This window comes from Phragmites australis, chromosome 9 (genome assembly GCF_958298935.1).
Source record: "Phragmites australis chromosome 9, lpPhrAust1.1, whole genome shotgun sequence".
Lineage (NCBI taxonomy): Eukaryota > Viridiplantae > Streptophyta > Magnoliopsida > Poales > Poaceae > Phragmites > Phragmites australis.
Genome location: NC_084929.1, coordinates 2108516 through 2120076, shown reverse-complemented (window position 1 = coordinate 2120076; position 11561 = coordinate 2108516). Strand labels below are relative to the sequence as shown.

At 45.4% G+C, this 11561-nt stretch overlaps 1 pseudogene; it reads right to left on the bottom strand.

The window, feature by feature from the left end:
• Positions 1-2969: 2969 nt before the first annotated feature.
• On the bottom strand, positions 2970-5373 carry LOC133929611 (beta-carotene isomerase D27, chloroplastic-like; annotated as a pseudogene).
• Positions 5374-11561: the final 6188 nt, after the last annotated feature.

The window sequence follows — 11561 nt, the reverse complement described above, 5'->3', positions numbered from 1 at the left end:
GTGAAAGTATCGGATGTGTGTTTCAGAAAGTTCCTAGAGTGCCTTTGTTGACAAAAGTCTGTGTGTATCGGAAGTTCCAGTGCTAGGATCGGATGTTCTGATTAGGGTCAAATAGTTCGGTCTCTAAGTACTTGGTGTTCTCGGGTTGCTGAGTGATAGGTACCAGAAGTTCTGGTGTGTCGATCGGATGTTCCGGCATGGGTCAGATTGTCCGATTTGTTGAGAACTTGGTGTTCTCAGTTAATTGTGTGGGAGTTAATCAGAAGTTCCAATGTGGTGATCGGATGTTCCGATTGTGATCGGAATCTTTGGTCTTGTGCCGAGTTTGGGTTCTCAGTTAGGAGTTTGTTTTTACTTGGAAGTTCTGATGTGTAGTTTTCACCAGATCTAGGTTGGTCTGTGAAGTTCAAATATGTTATTTTGAACTGATCGAAAGTTCTGATGTGTAGATCGGAACATCCAATGTGTGCTGGAAAAGGTTGTAACAGCTAGTTTTCGACCGTTGGGATTCTAGGGATCGAAAGTTCCGATTAGCGCAGAATCTTTCCAACAGCTAGTTTTTTCAGAGTGGGGGTATAAGTACCCTTTGACTCCTTGTGTGGGGCTGACGTTTTGGCTGGCTTTGTGCTGCTTGTGATAGGTGTTAGAACTTGGTGTTCCACCTTTGAGTGCTCCCCTCCCCTCTCTATCAAGATTTTGTGATAATCAAGCCTTTGTGGCTTAGTGAGGATAGAGTGAGGTGTGTGGAGCTTGGATTGCTCGCACGTGTCGTATTAGTTGCGTGTGTTTGAGCACTTGGCGTTAATCGTTCGCGAGTTCGGAAGTTTGTTACTCTTGGAGACCACCATCTCCTAAACGGCTCAAGTAAAGATTGTGAGGAGGCCTGAAAGTGGTAGCGGAACTCACCATCTCCGGAGTGGAGGAAGAGTTGGCCATAGTGGAGACGAGGAGTGCATGTGTGCGACCTCGTGAGGAAAATGTTTGAAAAAGATCTGTGGATATCCGAGCTTCGGTACAAATCATTTGTCTTTGCGTTTCCTTACTCTTATGCATTACATCGATATTCACGCTTGTATACTTGTATGTACATGCTTTGAGTTAATTTCGTGATATTCATTCTAGCTATTTTGAATAGATCGGAATATCCGATCACTAGGATTGGAACATCCGATTGGTTTCAATTGGTGTTTCTTGTATACATGGCTAGATTTGAATAATCTTTGTCACTCTAGGATTGTAACATTCACACTTGTTTAGGGTGATTGTGCACTAGTTAAGCCTAACATATTTAGGTTTTTTACTTGTGAAAAATATGTTAGTTTTATTTCAGCTGCAAGTTTAGGTCAACTAGTAAAAGGGGGCAAACTTTTATAAAAACGCCTATTCACCCCCTTTAGGCGACATCATTGTACTTTCAATGGTGCATTTGTCTGTGCCTACCACACAGGCTCCGTTAGTTTTTTCGCTCCGACCCCGGAGACCTCACTGCCCCAGACTATTGTGGCGTGCAGGATGTCATGAGCCACGCGGCCCCATTCAGCATCGTGCATGGCACAAGACGCAGCCACGTCAGTGCTGGCCTCCTCACACTCTACTGAGCAGGCTACCGAAGCTGCACGCTGCCAACCATCGAGGCACACCATCCGTTGTGGCTCACGTGTGTACTCCATGCGTGGCTTGTCACTTGGGTCGAGGGGGTTCACAGCCCTATGCTAGGAACGACCCATCACCATCGGGCTGTTCTCTATAGCTCCTTGCCTAAAAGATCCAAGGCGGCCTTGGCATTGCACACATGCACTGCTTTGACGTCATGTCCAACCTCATGGCGCATCGCCCCGCCCAACGGCATCCCTAGCGGCCAACGCTCTGTGACTATCACACCCAACGCGACTCCGATGACAACATAGCCAGGTTCCACTCCACAAACCACAATCATCGCTACCCGACCGCACACAGACCAGATCAGGGATGGATCAGGCGCGCTCCGCCTTGCTCGTGGTTCCGCTTCCACCATCCATGCCTGTAGCATGCGCCTGTGCGATCGACCTTCCGCGCGATTGCGTCGTCAGAATCTGCACAGGTCCTATCCTCCTCCCCGTTCTGGCTCCGACGACCCCACAACCCTTCTCCACGCCACCACTACCGCCCTCCTAATGCACCATGCCGTGGCCATCAACCTGCTGCACCACGCCGTCGCTACTCTCCTCTAACCATGCCATCGCTCATCGACATGAGGTCTTCACTAAGAATGACATCCATGGCCACCACAACAGCTCGAGGACGATCTGTCTTGGAGGGGTGGTGTAGTGTTATGGGCTGGGCCTTGGGCCTATTTGGCGGCGCACAGCTAGGAAGCAGCAGCACCACACGCCAGGAAAGCCAGGAGATAGGATCATTAGTTTCCTTTGAGTCTAAGTCATGATTAGATAAGCAGATTTGGTTAGTTAGGATTAGATTAGATTCATTGGTGGAGTCTTGGTTGGCTATATAATGCACGCCCATGTCATGTCAATAGGCAAGCAAGAAGAAACCTAAAGAGCAGTCAGAGCCTCCGAGAGGAGGGCGACTAGCCGGTTTCTTCATGCTATTCCATCTACCCTAGTCAATCCATATCACTAAATTGTTGTAGGATAAAGTCTAATTTCAATGTCAAGATTAAAAGTTGTATGTCTATTTGCAAAGTATGAAATAAGTGTAATTATAAGGAAAAATGCTATATATTCCAAATCCCAAATGTTGAAAATATGGATGACTTATTCACGAAATTTCTACAATTCATACATCTCATAAAAATCTAGCCCGTGCAAGCGCACGGGTTGATGAACTAGCTACTTAAAATTATTGCACCAAATAGACAAAGACATGGTGAGTTTTAGTTGCGAACAACACCTTGAAACAATCAAACCTGGGGCAACATTACTGAATTGTACCATCTTAACTATGTTGCGCATACATTTGGAAGTAGCAAATCAAACTTGGGGACAACTAAGCTCGTCTGGGTTACTGTTTCTGCCTGCGTCGCCTTGCTTTTGTGCATATGTCCGAGAAGGGCTCCTTGAGGGTTCTGTCAGTATCGAGGGGCGGATGCCGCACTTCAAAGTTGAACTGAAACAAAGAACAATGTGAACTTTGATGTCAGGTGGTGCGCTTCATCTCGAATTTGTTGCGAATTGCACATAAAAGAGCAAGTATACACAACACGTCCAGAAGTTTTGTTTAGCATAAGAACTAACAACTGGTACATACTTAAAATCATTTGCCTGGAAGCTATAGTCTTCAAAAATTGGCTCCATATATAAATGAACACCCATGTGATCTTTGAAGAAAGTCTGAAAACAGTAAGTGTAGTTCAGTCAGGAAATGGGAGAAATTTTGGAATGAAAGATTTTTCAAGACAATCCTGCAAATGGGCAATAATGACGCAGAAAGCATTTTCAAAAACCACTTTTCGCTGAACTTGATTTTGCGATTTCCTTAGGACACAAAAAACATTGCTGGAAAAGGAATATTTTTGAGAAATACAAATCCATATGCACAGACATTGGCAGACCTGAGTTGGCAGTTTGCACGTGTTGATGCAAATACCAAGGCATTTGCTCTCTTCCAGATACTTGCATTTCTCAACGAACACACCTGGCAATTGTCACCGTCAAAGATCAAGTGGAAGTCTTAGTGAGTAAAAAAGATTTAATTAATTAAAAGTTGGAACAAATCAATACCCCACTTGACCAAGATTTTCTATTAGGTAGTCACGAATTAACTGAGCATGGGCCCATCAGCCATTGGCATGAAAGCGCTGTCACTCTAGCTTCTTAATAAAGAAAAGCCACCAACACCAAACACACCAAGTTAAAAAGAAAAAAAAATATAAATGGAAATGATGTACTTCTGACCTGAAATAAACTCACCGACCATCATGGAGGCTAGTTGACCATTAGCAATTGGCGCTAAAAGAGCTTTGAAAAGAACAAGCAAGAGTGGGGGGAACAATGACTGGAGTACTCGGACCTGGCATTTGTAAAAATAGAGATGCGAGAAAGAAAAATTAATTTTAGATATTATGTCTATGTGCCGGACGGATGCCCAGTAGAAGAGATCAGGGTGGAACAAAAGAAGTGATATACAGCTGATTGCTCAGTCTCCTTGATCATGAGGCGATTTGCAACTTCAATCAACCCAGCATAACCAGGCTTTTCAGAATCCCGTCCAATCTCCAACAGCTTTTCAGAGAATTAACAATTGAAATTGCCGAATTGTTTTGATGAGAACGAAGGGGGTTCCATTGACCCAACATAAGTGATACCAAATTTTGAAAGCGTTGGATGTTTGGGCAAATACGAAATGCATTGATCTGAGAATCAAGTGTTACATATATAGGCCAGCCCGTCGTTATCTCTAGAGCCGGTTTATAGAAAACAATGACCAGGAGAATAGGAAGGGAGGCAACCCAAAAGGCAAGCGCGGTATGTGTGATAGGCAGGCTCTTGGTTTAAAAAAAGTCATAAGGGTCAAACTCGACAGAACAGTTATTGTCAATTGTAAACCGACAAACTGAGATTAAACTTTTAATAATATGAGGAGTGACTAAGACATTGTTAAGAACAAGCGGGCCTAGGGAGGAAGGAAATGAAACTGAACTGGTGGCAAAAACCAGAAAAGATGATCCGTTGTCGACAATGATGGTTGATGGACTAGAAGGAGAAACAGGAAAAATAGTGGAGAGAGTACTGGAGTCCGACATCATGTGTGAGGTCACACCCAAATCATATAGAATTTGGCGGATGACGGCGGTGGCGTGAGTCATAATGGTGAAGGTGTTGGTGAGTGCCTGCTGGTACTAGAAGCCAGGGAAAGGCATGGGCCCCAGAGGCCCGAAGGTGCCATCATGGGCGCCGGTGTCGGTGCGCTGGCCGCAGTGGCTAGGTAGCCAGGAGGGTAGGTCGCCGTGAGCGCCTGGGCATGCTGGGGCTGCTGCTGTTGCGGAGCGTTTCACCCAGGGCCGAGGATGGACGCCGGCAAGCGTACATGCGACCAGACTTGGACGGTACCTGTCCAGGGATTGAAGAAGGAAGGCTAGCTCATCTGGCCGGTGCTAACACCGGGACCGGCACCCTGAACAGAAGAGGTGCCACCGGTATTGTTGCCACCGAAGGACTTGCTGGAGGTGCTGCTGTTGTTGCGGCCACCCCGGTTGTTGTTCTTCCGGTTGGTGTTGGTGCGGATAGCGGAGGAGTTGACAGGCGCACGACCATTGTCGGACTGTGGAGCGCCGCCTTGCTGACCACCAGTGGAGGAGCCGCCGCCTGTGGTCGGTCCCTTGTTACCAGAGGAGGCGATAAGGGCGGTAGATGTGGAACCGGGATTCAACGCCATGGTGAGCTCCTCAAGAAGAAGGCCCGTCTCTTCTTAATTGTTTCTGCCTATGAAATGGAGGATGTAGTATGGACCGGATGTCTATCTGGGACAGCTTCACGCGTGGCACTTCTCTCGCCTGAGTGCCACCACCACTAACACTGTCGCTGAGGTTTGGTTGGTGTACAACCTCAGCACAAGCCACCATGCAGCCACAGAGGTAGACGGGATTTTCTTCTCCTGGAATAAGCAGAAGCGAAGGAAGGCGTCGATGGTGCGCTTGCATGTTGTACTGTAGCTTCATGAATTCCGATGAGCCCTCAAACTTCTTGGATGTGAGTACGTGACAACCTCGCCTGTCCTGTTGTGGGGCAACCACGGGTCCAACGAGGAGGACGACGATGCATAAAAGAATTGCCTGACGAGGTCCAATGGACATTGGGTATTTAGCATTTCTATCCAAATGGATGTTAGATGCTACTGGATCTTGTGGTGTTGGATTTCCATGTCCAAACAAGGTTTGTCCAAGCAAGTCCAAACAAGGTTTAGTCCAATTGGACTTTGGATTACACAGATACAATCCCACCTGCAGTCATTAGAGCGCCAGAGGCGAGCGTGACATTGAAGCAGACGAGCACGTAGGCGAGGCTCGCCGAGAGGACCGGCTGGCCGATGTACTCGCTCCAGCCATGCATGATCACGGCCAAGGCCTTGTTAGCTGTCATGAAAACTAAGATGCTACTAGACTATTAGAACAACAACTTCGTCTGTCTAGACCATATCATAGTGGAGTATGCTACTAGATCACTTAGAATCACCTTGTTAAGATAATATCCTGCTGCATATAGTAATGATCCATGTATAGTTGGTAACAACCAAATCATATCCCCTAATTATGGAGATTTGCATCAGTGTTGATTGTAAGCCATCCACCTGTATACTTGTGTATAAATATGAGAAGGTGTGCTATCTATTGGGTGCACAAGCTACAATTTCTAAACTATCATTTCCTATTTTATATGGTCCCAGAGCTTGGCTCTTCTACAAAACATCCAAGGCATCCTGGTGCTTCCTCATCTGGCACGGCAGCGCCATCCCTCGGCCTCACCAACTTAGTCAATGTGAAGCTCGCGAGGGAAAATTACCTGTAATGGAAGGCGCAACAGATGCCTATCCTTCGAGTCCATCAACTTCTTTGTTTCGTGGATGGATCAGAGGTTGCACCGCTAGCAACCATACAGGCGACCGAGACTCGATATACCTATCCTTCGAGTCTAGCTGCAGCCTGCCTCAATATTATTTTCATCCATATTCACTCCTTCCTGACTAATGACATGGCCTAAATAAGTCAGTTGGCGACGAGCAAACACACACTTGGACCATTTGATGCGAAGTTTGTGTTCACATAAGATTTGGAATACTTGTCACAGGAGTGTGACATGAGACTCCAATGTGCTGTTGTAAACCAAAATATTGTCGAATAACACAAAAACTCCTTTTCGCAAAAGTGGGCTGGGAATGGTGTTCATCACACTCTGAAATGCGGCTGGTGATCTCGTTAACCCGTACGCGATGACACGAAACTCATAGTGTCTTGAAGGCTGGTTTAAGCTCATCTCCTTGTGTCAAGCGGATCTGATGGTATCTGGCCCGCAGGTCTAAGCTAGTGAACCAACAAGCTTCGGATAGCTCATCCAATGACACATCGATGATCAACAATGGATAACAATTTTTGATAGTTATCGTATTAAGATGCCGGTAGTCGACGCAAAAGCACCATGTTGCATCCTTTTTCTGCACTAAGAGCACGGCGAATGCAAATGGGCTATTATTGTGTTGGATAACATCTTGATCCAACATCTCTTTTACCTGTTTCTCAATCTCATCTTTTTGTGTAGGATTATACCGATAAGGGCGCAAATTCACTGGTTTGGCCCCCGAAAATAGAGGAATTGAGTGATCGAATGATCGGCTAGGTGGTAATCATTTAGGTTCTACAAACAGGTAATCAAAGGTGTCCGATAATTTTCCAATTTCGACCAGCAACTTAGAATTATCAGAGATACTCTCAGCTTGCCATAACTGCACAATTGATTGAATAGCTCCCCAGTTCACTAAACTTTTGAAAATGGAGCTAAGATCATTGAATAGGCTGATAGTTGTGGTGTAATACCTTGTATAGTGATCCAGCTATCTTGGTGATAGAAGTCGTAGTTTTCAACCCCCAGTGCACACTCATCGAGCTATGAGGTTTGAGCTAATCCATGCCTAAAATCAGCATATCAACCCAGAGGCAATACTTCCATATCACAGGAGAATGAGTATCCCTACAACCACCATTGGCATCTCTGAATTTCTCCATCATAGAGAAGAGTACCGCTGACAAGGGTATATAATTAATATTATATATTTCATATATCCATAGAAGGGTAATATGAGGATCATCTATATCTTACTCGATACGAGGCTAGTCGTAGCTGCCACGGAGTAAGGTATGGAGATAAAACATAAGAAAATTAATCGTGTCACGTTACCTCCTATTCGGTAAGGAATCCTAGATATTTGGAAGTCCAACGATCTGAATATATTACGCTCGGAGGAGTCCGGATAAGTAACGTCCGAGTTCCACTGACTATATTAGGCGGGGAGAGGGGTACGTCCAAGACAAGTCAATCCAGGACATTGACATCTCAATCAGAGACAAGCAACTCATGCCTTCAAATATGCGAAGCCACGAAACCCTCTGAGACTAGTCGAGTAGAAGACCAACACCAATTGAAGATTCACGGCAGAATAACCCCTAGTTGAATTGATCTTAAGCCTTAGATACAACTGTATTTGCCTAGTTCTTAGGGATTGACACCCCCATGTTCCATCATTGTATTCTGTTTGATAAGGATAATTAAGGCAAGACAGGATATAGGGCTTTTACCCAACTCAAAGCCTGAACTTGTATAAACTCTATGTCTTTGTACAGTACTCTTCTGACGGCGGAACATGTATCCCTATTTTTAGTATTATAACAACATATAACGAGCGTCAAATCCTCGACAACCGCCATCAGAAATTTTGACATGCACCAGCAAAGTAACCCAAATTACTGTAGACATATTGGCTACCATCGCTTCACTGACAAAGCAGTGCGAACTTCCTGAGTCAACCAGTATTAGCACCTCCTCCTTCTGAATATGTCCCTAAAGCCTGATTGTTTTGGGAGAGTCTGTTCCACTGACTGTTGCCTTGGATATGGTCATCACAACTTCTGAGCAATGAGCCTTCCCTAATTTTGAAGCTGCATGGTCTCTGCTAGCGAGCTCTTGGTCCTCGTTGAATGCTAAGCAGTCCAACAGTTCCTCCACGATGTGAAGTTGCACGGTCGCAACACACTTATGATCATGAGACCACTTCTCTCGGTAGCGAAAATAGAGGCCTCATGCTCTGCAATATGCCCATATCGAAGCCAGGCTATCCTCTAGTCCCTCGGCACATGCTCCATCTGTGCCTTGGTGGTCCTCCGGTCGGTTGCTGGGTGCATTGTGTAGCTTGCCACATGGTGGTGGCGGTTAGGGCATTAAAGAACATGGAAGCCCACATGAATGACCGGTGTTTCAGAGTGGCTACGAGGATCCGACTAAACAGTATTCAAACTAATTATCATGTGGATCATTAACATGATCACAACCATGACGATTAATCAAAATCCCGCTCCAGCAGTCCCGGCACGTGTTTTGTGCCCAAGGATCGAAACACATGCCTTCCAACATATTTATCACAACATAATTTAATAAAGAGCAGGTAATTAAATATTTATATTACAAGTCTTTAAACATATAGTTGTTTCCACAATTTACATCAAAAGGAAACAACAACTACATAGCGGAAGATAAACCTATACAACAAAAGCCGAAGGCGCCATATGCCCTTAGGCATCATCCCAAAAGTACCGAGTTCGGAGTAGAGTGTGCTACTCCTGCCCGCCACCCTGATCGGCAGGCACAAAGTAGCCGAACACCGCCTCTTCATCACCGACCTGTGAACCTGCAATAACTTAAGGGCAGCACCCTGAGTACGAAGTTATTCGCAAGTCTTACACAGTATGAGTATATATATTCCCGACTCCAAGGATCATGTATTAAGCTAGTAGCAAGAATTAAACATGGTTAAGTTAATTAAGCGGTAAGCATCCTAGACATAGGTGTGAGCAACTAACTTAACCAACTTATATGAAACTACCCTGCCATAACCAACAACTGAGCATATATAAAAGTAACAACAAGTATATCAATGTGAACAAGTGCCAACTCGAACCACCAACCACCATATCCAGACCAAAATCACATGCCTAACCATCAACCTCATGCCATCATCCACAAACCACAATGAGAACTCTACGACCGGGTGCAGATAAGCGATAGACATGCTCATAACCGAGAGTGCGGTAGTTCAAACTGTTTATACACCCTGTAGGGGGATACTCCTGGACCCACACGACACGAGGACCATACGACTTATGCCACCCGCTAAAGTGCACACAAGGGGGTACCTGTGACAACCTTTCCCAACCAGCCCCAACCATGTGGGGCATGTATCGCTCGGCGCGGTGATACTAGAACTACTCCCGGAGCAAACTAGTACCGCTTACAAGCCCGTCCGCTCACACCGTCGATGTTCACGCCCACAAAGCCACAGCTGCGAAGATATTCGACTCGCCTTACCATTAGATCGGTATGTGGTGAGTAAGGTAAGTGCTAAAGCTGACTACCCCGACGATCGGCCTTAAACGATGCAAGCGGTCTATGGTGCTCGGGTTTCCTCTCCCGACCTACCCCCTGAACTTTCCACCGAGGCAGACGACACCCCTAACATCGCCTATATCTCATCTCATACTCACCACTCACCAACAACATGTAATTGTAAACAGTAGTATATCATATCCTCGCGAACAACGGAGAACGCCGTCGTTCGACTTCTACTGAAATACCTAAGTATTGCTAAGCATAGCGAAGACCTTTAGACATCGACATCACCTCTAGGCTTCAAGGAACATACATGAACTCGTGACCAAGTTAGAAGAATGCAACGGCATAGGTTCTACCCAAAGGTACCCGACACATGCATGCATACATAAGCATAGATAACACTTTAGACTTTCAAGTTAAGACGGTGCAATATGATAGATGCTTGCTTTGCTACCCTAGATCAGAAAGATACGGCGTGATGGGATCGTCTTCGGCCTCCGAAATCGACTGATCGGCGGTCACTATAAGACATACACGCGTGCAATGCCATGAGTATGAATAAAGTGCAACAATGCATGCCTCAATATGCACAAGATGAAATGCCATAAAAATATGCTTTACAATGCATGAAAATATTTTTCCTAGCTAAAACAAGTCATAAAAAAAACTAGCAAAATTGGATTCACCCACTTTGGACATGTGAAGAATTATCGGTGAATTAATGAAGCTTTAACCTAATTAATTAATCTTAGAAATTTAATTCAACATTTAATGTCTGGGCATATTTTTAATAGATATAGTAGTTTATTATGAAACCAAAAAAATTGGTTTCATAATTTTTGGAGTTACAGAGAATTTATTATGAATTTTACAAGTTTCAACTAACAGAAAACTGTGCTGAAACAGCTGACAGCGGTCAAACTCTTAGCAGTCTGACCGTCAGAAACGAGGTCAGACCGCCCGCGTACAGAGGGTTTTGGCCCCTGGCGTTCAGACCGGCCCCTTGTGGTGGTCAGACCGCCCCCACTTAGTAGGTTTCTGACCCTGGCGGTCAGACCGGCCTGGTGGCAGTCAGACCGCCAGCACGGCGACATAACCCCTTTTTAAAACTCTAGACTTTTGAGGGGCCGTCGACGGAGATTTCAGTGAAAACTTTGAAAACGGTTTGGACTAAAATAACTCTAGGACGTATGTGAACGTTTCACACAGACGTTTGGACGACATCTGTGGCCCAAACATGTAGAACCCATAAAGTAGATCTATAACTGGAAAAGTGGGGTTCTGCGGCGAAAAACTAGATGACGACCGATTTGACCGACGAAAATACAGAAAGAGAGTATTGGGATGTTCACCTTGTCGTTGGCGAACTTTCTAGCGGATCACTTCTCCGCCGGAAAGCTCCAAACTCTGGATCCGGCTTCCAGAAGGTGGGTGTGCCTAGGGGGAAGAAAACGGTGACTACCAACTCGA